Here is a 13290-nt window from a genome sequence, read left to right as displayed (position 1 = left end):
TTCCACGGGGACTGAGGGATTGAGCAACAATGGTCGACTGATTGTTTTATTTAGGCTAACAAAAAAGTTGCTTTGGTGGTTTTCAAAAGCATTAAACGATAAAACAAGAATAAAGAAAGCAAATAGTGAGATTGGTGTAAAGTCAGTGAGAGAAAACAATTAACGTATCGGAGATGTTTACTTTTCCGGGTTAAGTTTTCTTACCAACTAGTTTAATCATGCAAGATTCATTTCATGACAAACTGTAATTGACTAAACCCTAATGTCTTAGTGATTTAGTCTCCTCTAACCTTCATCAACCGCCAATGTCTTGGTTACTTGATTCCAATTAGAGGGTTAAGTTTAAATCTAGTTTATGGCCATAAAAACTCTAATTACCCAAAGCTAAATGGATTATATGTCACGTATCCAGATTAGTCCAAGTAATTAGCAATTTCGGAGGAGTTTACTTTCAAGATGTGTCCAAGTGAGAAACCTATTCCAAGGGTCACAAGAATAAATCTAGAATAAGCGTCATACTTTCGTTCTACCCAGATTCATAAAATGAAGAATGGAAGTAATCCTTGAAACTAAATCAATACATTAATTAAAATAGAAAAGCAATGGTCTTAATCCATAGAAATAAACAGAGCTCCTAACCTTAATCGAGGAGGTTTAGTGGCTCATGACTTACAGAGAAAATAAGGGTTCTAAAAAGTATGAAAGTGCGGAAGTGAGAAGATCCCCTAAAGGGTGAATCTTTTTCCTTTTATATCTAACCTAATTTGATTTGAAAATAAAATAAAATAATAAATCCTAAAACTAAAAGATATTGTTTGTAAATAAAAATTACAAAAATAAAAGATAAGATAACTAATAAAAGCTAAATCCAACTAGATATGCTCTAAGAGTGTAAGCGAGGTCCGGATGCATGGCGCTAAATGCTAGTTGGGCGTTTAGCGCCCAAAAAGGGCAGCAGCATTTCTAGCTTGCTGTGTTGTTGGCGCTAAAGAGGCAGCTTCAAGTCTTTTCCTTTTTTTCACAAAACTCTGCCAAATTGCTTCGAATTTCACCTGAAATCATAAAAATACTAAAACAACTCAAAGTAGCATTTAAAGAAAAATTTTGTACTAAAATATAATAAAACTTAATAAATTCTAACAAAAAACAACTAAAAAATAAGAAAAAAAAGAGTACAAGATGCTCACACATCAATAACTGTGTATCGTATCTCTTATAAATCAAGTAATATATATAAATGATACGGCCATATTTTCATATGAAAATTTAATTAAAAATAAATTAAAAAATACATGAATTTTTGTATGTGTGCAATATATGTAAATGATATTGTTGTGGAGAGGAATTTTATTTCTTCATCTAATTGCTTCTTAGTTATTTTGTAATTTACATCCTGTTATTAGTTAAAAGAAATAAATGATATTGTTGTAAATTTAAATAAATAAATATTATAAAATTGAATATTTTTTATTAGAATTATCATTAAATTAAATTTCTTGTTGTTAATTATATTTATTTTGCATAAAATAAAATAAAATATGTGACAAAAATTTAATTATTATATATTTGTATATATTACACGTAAAAATATTTCATGAACACAAATATTTAGCTACTATATATTTATATATAAATATATATAATATTTTATTCAATTTTTGTAATAAAATTATTATTCTCTGAATAATGGTATAGAAAAAGAATTAAACTTATCATAATCAAGTACTTAAAACTTTTTCATAAATACTAAATATGTATTCTTATACAATGGCTGATTTTTTGTATTTATATAATATAATTAAAAATTATTTAACATACATTTTTTATATATCAAAATTAATATTAGTATAAAAATTTATAACTTATATGAATTTAAGCCGATATATTATAGTTTTATTTCAAGTTAAATTTTAACAAAATTTGATAGAAATAGTCTTAAAATAGGTGATTATAGTTTAATGGTTGGATAAATAAAAGGATAATTTACATAAATAAATTATTTGAGAAATAATTTGTTTCAATTGTCTTAAATGAAGTTGCATTACATAATTGCACTACATAATTGTTTATCTTTTTTTACAAAATTCTAAATTCTAATGGTCAATCATTAATACTCTAAAATCAAAAAAAAAATTTTTATATTAATAACTGTTAGTGAGGCGATTTTATTTATATACTAAAATCGAATTTTATTTAAGAGTAGAATAAGATTTAATTTATTTAAAATTTTTAAAATTGAAATAGATGTATACAATATTAAGAATCAAGGTTACGAGAATCGGACCGATAATAAACCGATAAGGTCATTAGTTTAATGATTCATTGGTTTAGCCGAAGTTCAACTGAGATTCATCGGTATAATTAAATAGTAAATAAAATTATTAAAAAAATTATTTATAATTTTAAATATATAAATTAAACAATTACTAACTTAATAAAATTTAAAATTTTACAATTTCACATAATTAATTATCCAGAAACAAATTAACTCAGCAAATAAATTTAACAGAATTATTCAACAATTCACAACTCAAACATTCAGTAAATCATTAAACTCAGTATTATTAACAAACAATAGTACAACTAGCAAAAATAAGCAACTCACAACTCAGCTAATTAACAACTCAATTTCAAACAACAGCAAAAATAATTTCAGACAACAGTAAAACCACTAAACTCAGACATTCAGTAACTCACAACTCACAACCCAGCTAATCAGCAATTCAATTTCAAACAATAGTATAACCAGCAAAAATAATTCCAAGTCACAATGCTTATCGGCGGCAAGGAGGAAGGGGAATGACGGCGATGACAGAGGAGATGGCGACACCGGAGAACACAGAGAGAGAGAGCTCAAACAGAGGAGATGACGACAATCACAGAACTTTCACACAACAGCGAGGGAGCCTCCTACGACAGCGACACAACTTCTTAGGTGCTGGGATGTTATATTTTGAGTTGTCGGTTATGTATTTATATTTACAGACTCTTCTATGTATAAATAACTTATGTTTAATCCTCTTAGAGAATTTTTGAAGAACTAGGTGTTACTTTATATATATATGATATTCTCTGGCCGACAGAGAGGATCTGTTTGAGAAAACCTTAACAGAGCACTTTTACCCTTAACAAAGCACCTTTTTTTTTTGTAATATTTTAACTGTTTGAATATCTACTATGTTGATTTGCTTACAAATATAGTATAATATTTTGAGAAATATTTGAATGATATAGAAAATAAGTTTAAAACTTGTTTTGAATTTGATTTTTCAATTTGATATTGATAATCTATGGACTGTAGTTGATTTGTTGTTCCAAATTTCAATTTGAAATTAGGTTGACGTATAAGTCGGTACAGGTGAATATGATAGGAGACAATTTTATATGATTGTAGACAATGATTTGTCTTTGAATTTAAATAAAATATTAAAAAATTAAAACGAATAAGAATAGAAATTTAAATTTTGTATTTTAGTTCAAATTTTAAAAGATTTATACTTTTACAAACTTTTGAATCTAAAACGAAACAATAAATGATTTCTAAAAATTTATTAAAAATTATCCTTTATTAGGGTTAACCTTTAAAAATGCCTCGGATTATTTAAACCCTGACAAAAATACACTCAAATTTTAATATCGACAAAAATGCCTTCAAATAATTTAAAAACATAACAACAATACCTAACAACAAATATATATTTTCAAAAATACCTTAGAGATTGAATTTTGATACAATTTTTTGTAAGTATGATTATAAAAATAAGATATTATTATACATAAAAATTAGTGATTTTTCATTAAGTATATATTTTTTTATAATTTTTTTGTTAACAATTAATAATACATTTAAAAAATCAAAAAACAATATATACTTAACAAAAAATCACCAAATTTTAAGAATAATAATATCTCATTTTTTTAATTATTCCTGAAAAAAAGGTGCATCAAAATTCAATCTCTAATGTATTTTTTGAGAAATATATATTTAATGTTAGTTTTTTTGAGATTATCTAACATTAAATATGTATTTCTCAAAAAATACATTAGAGATTGAATTTTGATACAATTTTTTTCAAGCATGATTAAAAAAATGAAATATTATTCTTAAAATTTGGTATTTTTTTGTTGAGTATATATTTTTTGTAATTTTTTTGTTAACAACTAATAATACTTTTAAAAATCACAAAAAAATATATACTTAGAAAAAAAATGACCAAATTTTAAGAATAATAATATCTTATTTTTTTAATTATGCTTGTAAAAATTCACATCAAAATTCAATCTTCAAGGCATTTTTTGAAAATATTTATTTACTGTTGGGTATTGTTGTCGTGTTTTTAAATTATTTAAAGACATTTTTGTCGATAGTAAAATTCAGGTATATTTTTGTCAGCGTTTAAATAATTTGGCGATATTTTTGGTGGTTAACCCAAAAAATTATTACTGAAATTTTTGATATTAAAAAAATTATTATAAAGTATAACTCCCAAAGCTGATTCGATTTACTGTGGTTATCCTATACAAATAGTAAATCAAAAGAAGTTGATTTAATTTACTACTGATACTGCATATACATAATAAATCGAATCAATTTAATTTGATTTATTACTTATACAGAAAATATGATAATTCAATTTATATAAAAATATATAAAACAGAATGTGCAACCAATTCTAATTTAAAACATTTGCATAATTTTAAACTCATATTTATTTTATCAATGTAAATTATCCTACTTAATAACGCTCTGCTTGCCACCATCTCCGCTTTGCCTTTGTTAATATATATATATTGCTTAAAAGTTATCTACTTATGTTCAATATTATGTTTATATTTATTTAATTTTTAATTTTAATTTTGATTTATTTTTTTAAATTAATCATATTTTTAATTTTAAATAATTAATAAAGTAAATATTAAATCTTGTTAAATATTTATAAGGATAAAGTATATTTTTTGTTCTTAAAGTTTGTTAAAAATTTTAAAAATATCCTTAAATTTTATGTTGTTTCAATTTTGTCTCAGAAATTTTTAATTTGCATCAAATATACCCTTAGCGACTAATTTTTCAAAGATTTAGGATAAATTTAGCTACACTTTTATAAGAACAACCTTCAATACAAACAAATCAGACATAGGTATCATGTATTATTGCTGAATCGGTGCTAAATTTTTTAAAAATTTAACTGTAAGGAGTATATTTGATATAAATCGAAAACTTTAAAGACAAAATTAAAACAAAACTTAGGGATATTTTTAAAATTTTTGACAAACTTCACAGATAAAGTATACTTTATCCTATTTATAAATAAAAAAACAAAAAAATAATTAATCATAACATACTTTCTCTGTTCATAGTTATGCTATATTTATTAAATATTTTTCAATGAAATATATACCTAAAAGTACGATAAATATAAAATAAAAAAATAACTATTTATACTCATAAATTTTACGAATGTTGATAAAAGTATCTATTAAAAAAGAAAAATAACATTATATCTATGAAAGATAAATTTCATGTGACAAACGTATCCATCCTAATTTTTTATTAAATTTTTAATAAAATTTTTAAATTAATTCGCCCTTTATATTCAACTTCAACTCTATTGCCGGTTCTTCTTCCCGAAATTCCAAATTTTAACATGAATTCCTCCTAATCTTTATCACTACTTTCTCCTTCTATTAATCACTATCCACTGTCGCGAACACCTGTCATTGCCCACTACCACGATCACCATCCTTTACACTCATTATCGTCCCATACCATCCCTTTTCAAACCCCCACATCTTACACCACCTACCCACTATTGCTACCATCATACCGTTGCTCCCTTCTCATAATTGTGGCGACACCATGAATTCTTTATACCCCATCTGAAACTCAACTTATCAACTCCACTCAACTCTCGTCACACACCAAACTTTGGTTATCACCCTTTTTACTCACTGCTACTTCCTCCAAAAAGTCTTTCCACTCTCATAACCACCACTACTAAGAACAACAACGATACAAACAAAAACAATAACCACCACCACCAACACTTAACACAGATTTCAACAATAGATTTAACAATAGAAACAAAATAAAAAATAGATAGCGAAAAAGTTGATGATGACAAGCGAAATAGTGAAATATGCAGAGATTGTTACTATGGGTGATGAAGGAGACAAAGGTAGTTATGACAGCAACAAATAATGAAAGAAAGAGAATCGGGAGATAGAAAATGGTGGATGAGGTCAATACGAGTTTGGATAATGGTCACGACAAGGAAAGTGAAAAAGGTCGAGGTGGTTGTAACGACAGTGAATGGTGGAGAAGTTAGATGCGATGGTAATGCATGGTGTATGAAAGAGGTAGAGTGGTGATGGTGGTGGCGGTGGTGGGGGATTTGGAAAGAATTGAAGGTTCGAAGAGAGAAAAGAAGTGTAAAAGTTTGAAATTTTGGGAAGAAAAAACGGCAACAGAATTAAAGTTGAAGATAAAAGGTGGGTAATTTGAACATTTTGTTAAAAAGTGAATAAAAAAATGGGTTTAGATACTTTTATCACACGAAATTTATTTTTTATGGATATAATGTTAATTTTTTTTTGTTTAACGGGTACTTTTATAGTGTTCACAAAGTTCATTAGTATAAATAATTATTTTTGTTTAAATAAAATTTAAAAATTATTATTATAAAAAAATAAAATTTTATATAATTATTAAATTATGATTGTATCAGTAGTTGAGTCAATCACACAATTACTGAAACAATTAAGTTAACCAAAAAACTTAAATTTAAATTGTAAAAGAATTTTTTTTAGTAACATACATGATAAAAAACATTCAAAAATAAATATAAAATAAATATATAAATGAAAGAAAAAAAATTACTAATTTGTTATTAAAACAAATGTGACAATAACAAAAAATCAAATAAAAAATAATATATATTACATTCTAATTTATATTCTATACAAACAATTAATTTGATTATTATTTTTTATATGTACATAAAATATGCTACAATCTTATAATATGATAATTCCATTTAATTTTCGTTTAATTATTATAAAAAGAAAATTAAGTCATCAAATCTTTGTATAATATGATCCTTCTAGGACCTTCGTTCCTAAAGTCCAAAAGGAAAAGGGACTAAGACTAAGGAAGACATCTACACCCGCTTACACACATCTAAAAATGACTCCGCACAATGAATCATTCATTAGATATTAGTATAGGTATCGCTACTACCCTACTATGTACGTGCTCTCTTTTAAAAATAGAAAGATACATTTGAGTTCGCTGAACCAAGACACTTGGATCTTCAGACAGTGACCACTTTTCCCATTAACAATGACAAAGTCTCCTTGACCTTCAATTCAATTCTTGTCCACATCTCTACCAATAAATAAATTAAAATCTTCTCATTTTCTTTCTCACTCGCATATTCATTCATCACAATTTTCTCACCCTAGCTACCTCTTTAATTGCTGCCGTACATATTCACTATCACGGGCCTGCAAGTACTCTCTAGTAGTACTTTGTCTGGATACCTTGTATCCTTTTTCGACAACAGATTAGTTCAAATTCAATTAGCATCTATCAGAACAAGTTGGGTTAAGGAGTAACTTTTTTTTCCGATTAATATTATTTTTTATGCAGTAAAGAGATTTGAATGTGTTCGAATATATATGTTTTGAATTATATTTTTGGTTGCTAGGTAGTAGGTATCTGTTAATTTAGCAAGTTAATTATTAATTTGTGGTGATTGGATCAAAATTTTATCTAAAAAATTTATTATTAATTAATAAATTATTACATTTACAAAATATGATTCGAATTTTTTATAGTTATCTAAATACACAACGAGACTAAACAAATTTTTTGGAACTAATATTAACTTTGAGTCAAAGGTGGAACACAAAAAATCTCCGACGGTCATGATTTACCAAAATAAGTTCCAACATGTACGTTGGTGAATCCCGATGTGGTTATTTTCTTCCTTCCACTTTTATCTTTTAGTAATTTTCAGGGTCGTGGGCACTGACAAGAAAAGGTGCAAGGTTTCTGGTCATGACTCATGAACGCTGAAGAGCTAGGTGGAGCCGCAACAGAGAGTTTTGAATGGTATAGGTGGCTCTTCAATTCTGAAGAATAGAAAGAGAAAGTTGTTACATGCATGTTACGGTACACAATGATGGCTTTGGTTCTCCTCACACTTTCAATCTTGGTGCTTCCGGTGGTGTTGCCGCCGCTGCCGCCACCGCCTTTGAGCCTTCTCCTTGTTCCCGTTTTCATCTTGCTGCTGCTATTTTTCTTGGCCTTTTCATCAACACCCTCCAAATTTCCAAGCTTTGCTGTTCTTTTCTCTTCGATGTATTAGTGATTTTGTGAGATCCAGAACAAAGTCAATAAAGCTGTGGAATCTTGAATTTGTTTCAGCTTTCTAGGTTGCACGGATTATTCATGTTTTCGCTGTCCATATGGAGAGGTAATGAATTTTGTTCATGATTATTTTCTGGGTTGTTTCATTTAATTTCTTAGATTTTATCGTATTGCCTTTTTAGTTTCATGTATGTTGTGATTATAATCATGTTGGAATTAATGGTTTTTCCAAGCGGTGACAATTAACCGGCACTGGGGATTTTTTCCAAATAATAATCAATCCAAATACTGAAATACAATATAAAGATATGATAAGTGATAAATATGTTTGATTGTTCTAAGCAGAGATAGTATGTAGGACTAGAATATACAGTCTTCAATATTAATTTCAAAATGAGGGATGCTAATATTTTTGTATTTATCTCCATTGTACATCTCGTGTTATCTTGTTTCTCTCCCAAACGCATTTCGGGCATAGGATTTGTGTACAAATTGCAATAGTGCCCCTAAACATTGTCAAATTGATCGAGTCCTGTACTCCTGTGAATATGATGAAATATCAGGAATTTTTTACATAAACAAATTAAATTAATATTGTATTTTAGGTTTTTTTTTTTTCGGAAAATTTTCATGAAGTTTGTGGAGGAATTGGGTGGACTTCATGAAAACTCCGAAAAAAATGAATCCTAAAGTATAATGTTATTTAATTTGTTTTTGGAATTTAATTTTTTTTTACTTTATAATAAAAAAATCCTAAAATATGAACATCGGTATTCAGGATTTATTTCTTTTAATTCCTTCTAATTTTATTAGCTTAGTATGGACGACAATTACATATGCAGGTTCTAGTACTGTTCGGTGTTTTGGGGACATTAGTTTGTTTGTCTATTTTTTTGTTGAGGTGATATACTTTGGTATTTACAAGAAAGTCAAGATCGTATAGTCAATTTAATTTGTTGCGGTAAAAGAATTGGTCCCATATGTGAACAGGAATGTTTTTATTTTCGCTGGTTCGCCCGTATGTTTGTCTGCACGGTTTGGTGGTGCTCTGTCAAAATATTGGCCACTTATCGGTATTCCAGAACATTCTGATATTGCAAGTTTTTGAGTTTTGTAAAAAAAAAAGAGGAAAAAAAAAAAAAGGAAGTAAACCCAGAATGGGGGGATTTGTTGGTTTAGTGTTAGCTATTAAACCACATTTTTTTATTTGAATAAAAAAAATTATTTACTCAAATAAATTGGATTATAGAAATTTATCATTACGTGTATTAGATTCAATCCGTATATTTGCGATATTTATTTGATTTTGATATAAAAGTTGTGGATGTGATCTTATCTACAAAGCTATCAAATTGAATCGGATGTAATTCACACACTCTTAAGATCGGATAGCAAAATTTAGGTAGTTATCCACATATTTGATTTACATATTTCTAAATTCAAAAAAAAATAAATAAATAAATATTTTTTTATATATTTTATTTTAATTAATAATAATTATATTTATTATATTATTTTATTTTTATTATTTAAAAAATGTGTTTAATAATATTTTAGGAGTAAATATGTTAAGAAAAAGTGAAAAAAGAATTTTATTGATCTTTTTTAATAGAAAAAATTTTTTAAAAATTTTTTTATGTTTTGCAGATATATCCGATCCGATTGGCAAATGTGCGGATTGAATCCAATACTAAATTGGATTTGTCCTGACCCGATGATTTTAGTGCAAATCAAATAGAGATTTTAGCTATATTCGATCCACGTAGACTCTTATATATTACATATATTTAGTTGTATTTTCAGCTAGGCTGAAAATGCAAAAATAATATTTACATAGTTTATATAATGTATGATTGCAAAAATGTACGCAAAAACATAAATCATTTTTTGTTTTTTTTGTAATACCCTAACTTTTAATACCTTATAATCACATTAAAAGTTCATGCACTACTTACTTTTACTCTTTTAATTTAGTACTATATTTATTTAATATTGAGTCTTCGCAAATACAAACTGGATTTTTAATTATGAAAATGAAAAGCCTTTGTTTTAAACCATTTAATCACATAAGTATATTCACATAATATATAATATATAACGTTATTCAACAATCCTCAAATATAAGTTCTGTCCCTCTAAAAACTCAAAATGACAAATGACGATGGAAAAAATCTCAACTAAACTAAAATTCAGAAAATACAAATACATATAGTTCTGTAGTTCAGTTGCGGTTTCGTGCTAAAACTTCCTGAACCTGTCACTAAAATATTGGATATAAAAAGGGGTGAGAATATCATCCTTTCGGGTTCTTAGTAGAGAAGAGAATACCATCAAAGCAAAGAAATACTTGCAAATAGAAAGAATTCCATTATAAAAATAGTTTATCTTTTAAATAACCATTTGGAAGAGCTATGTGAAAAATCTTATTTTAAAAAAGTCGTAATGAATATTCTTTAGTTTACAACTTTGTAAGGTAAATTGTTTAAAAAGGGAAAAGACCAAAGGCGTGCCTAAGGGCTTCCTACTCAATAAATTTACATCGCTCATTCTTATAAGTCCAATATATAAACTAGAGTATCAGGGCAATACCAAGTCTAATTTGCCTCAACCTCCATCACCACATCAAGAACAACCCTCAGCGTCACCATCGCCAACAGGAGGGATCTCTCAGTTTTCAAATACGGACAAAGCAATACAAAAAGTATACAAATAGAGAGAACAGATAGAGCAATTAGATCAAATAGCAGATAGATCCAATTATTTAAATAGACAAACCAAATAGAAGATTCACACCAAAATAATACACACAAATGTAAATAGTGCATGTCTGTTCTATAGCTAATGAGCTCATTTGTCAGTTATACAGTCAAACCCGACATGTCTGGTAGCTAACCCTGGACAGTCCCTCGGTGTGCACATTTCTCAAGAGGAATTCACATCTCTTGGAGGAATTATCCGGAATGGTCTAAGTGTCCGGTCACATCTTGCGACGGAGGGTCAACGAAGTCTCAAATCTCAACCTGGAGCAAGTGAGGGCGAACCACTACATCTACACAGGAAGATTCACGACTCAGATATCCGAAATCACATATCATATCAATTAATTCATTTCATTATGCAAGCGAGATAATACCCAGACTTTGCCAACTCAGCCAATCCGCCATAAACAGTGAAGTAGATCATAACAGTCAACATCATCACCAAATTTATCATTTAGCATAATCATAATCATCACTAATCACATCATTAATGACATAATCATCATCCTCAATCATAATCTCTCGCATATATCTTAACTTAATCAAGTTCTCATCATAAACTTTAGATTAATCTCACTTATCATCAATGATCTCATACTAGACAGAATTCTCATCATTATTATAAACTCCACTCCGTACACTCTTATACTCACCAAGTTAGGCTTAGGCCGTTACATACAGCTTACGAGTATGAGGTCTCTAATATGACACCCTAGACTTGAGGTCAAGGTTGCGAATAAACTAGCGTATAGAACAAAATCATTTATACTTAACCTCAAGCTAATTCAAATACCATCATGTCTTTCTTATTCAAGCTTATTATACCATTCTTTAATTTATCACTTGTAGGCTAACAAACCAATCTTCCATAATTCACAATTTCAGTTTAAAGTACTCTCAATGTCCTCAACTATTGTCTCATAATTCTTATAAATTGCCACTTAACTATACGTTTCACAAGTATCTCTTTTTTTCTTCAATTCCATTACTTAGCTCTATTAACCCTATCTCATTTCACAATTCCTAAATCCGAACCTATTGATTAATAAGTATTTGAACTTTTTAAACTTCAACTAAATAAATAAATCCATTTTTGTTATTCAAAATTAAATAAGTTAAATCACAAATCAATTTCAAAACCATTTCAAACTTTAAAACTTTTTCAATAAAGTTCCAAGCCATATTAATTAAAAATTGAAAATTCTAATTCAAAATCTCAAAAGTATTTATCCTCAAATCAATTACATGCTATAAAATCTTAAAAGTACTCAAGACATATTTCTTTCAATGAATTAATCAAACTAAACTCATTTCTAAAACCATAACCAAAACTTCCAAAACTCTTCAATTTTTACAAAAACTCCGACAGAACTTTTTCTAAAAACTGGAGTTTACCACCCTTTGCAGGTTTTCTCAATTCAACTTCAACCAGCTTCCATAGTCAACAAAGCCATCATCGGCCATTTATTTTCAAACTTTAAAATCACATTTCAATCTTTTTCCCAACTAAACTTTTACTGAAAAATTAAAAGAATTGCTTCCAAAGATTCTAAATAATCTTTCAAAAAATTCAAACACAACAAAATCAACCAGTCCCACCAAAATTCAGAAATCAATAAATCACTAACAAACATAACATATTCAATTACAGTAGAAAATCATTTACATCACTGGCATTCATTCATTTGCATTAATTTACTAAATTTGTCAATTATTCAAAGTTTAAAGAATTTTAATTTAAATCCCCTACCTCAATTAACCGTAATTTGCATAATTAAATACATTAAATCTCTTTTTTCTTTTGGCCCGCAATAGCAGTAGCTGTATCTGTGGCTTCGTTTACTTCTGCAACAACAGCAGCAGCTTTTATTTCAAATCATGCAATTACCAGAACTCGATCCTAGAATGTTAACATCGCGAAATTCTCAATAACAAATAACCAAAACACTAGCAGTGATAGTTTCAGAATATGGTTAACTTACTGCAATAAAAGAACGAAATAGCAGTCTCTGAAGTGACCCGACAGCAGCTCTGCGACCAAAAGCTCCGGTGGTTCAACAGCAACCTTAATTTTTGACATGCAATTACCGAAACTCAACCCTATGGTACCAACACCTCAACATCTTTAACAAACTTTAACAAAACTCTAATTTTCGAGGG

The 13290-nt window shown here is 27.9% G+C and overlaps 1 long non-coding RNA gene across 1 annotated transcript; it reads left to right on the top strand.

Annotated features, from left to right (window-relative positions):
- The first annotated feature begins 7290 nt into the window (after positions 1-7290).
- LOC114924870 (uncharacterized) lies at positions 7291-10320 on the top strand. Its single transcript, XR_003812718.2, has 2 exons — positions 7291-8477; positions 10019-10320. It is a non-coding gene; the product is annotated as an uncharacterized lncRNA (long non-coding RNA).
- The last annotated feature ends 2970 nt before the right edge of the window (positions 10321-13290 follow it).

This window comes from Arachis hypogaea, chromosome 12 (genome assembly GCF_003086295.3).
Source record: "Arachis hypogaea cultivar Tifrunner chromosome 12, arahy.Tifrunner.gnm2.J5K5, whole genome shotgun sequence".
NCBI lineage: Eukaryota > Viridiplantae > Streptophyta > Magnoliopsida > Fabales > Fabaceae > Arachis > Arachis hypogaea.
This window is presented reverse-complemented; position numbering and strand designations above follow the sequence as displayed.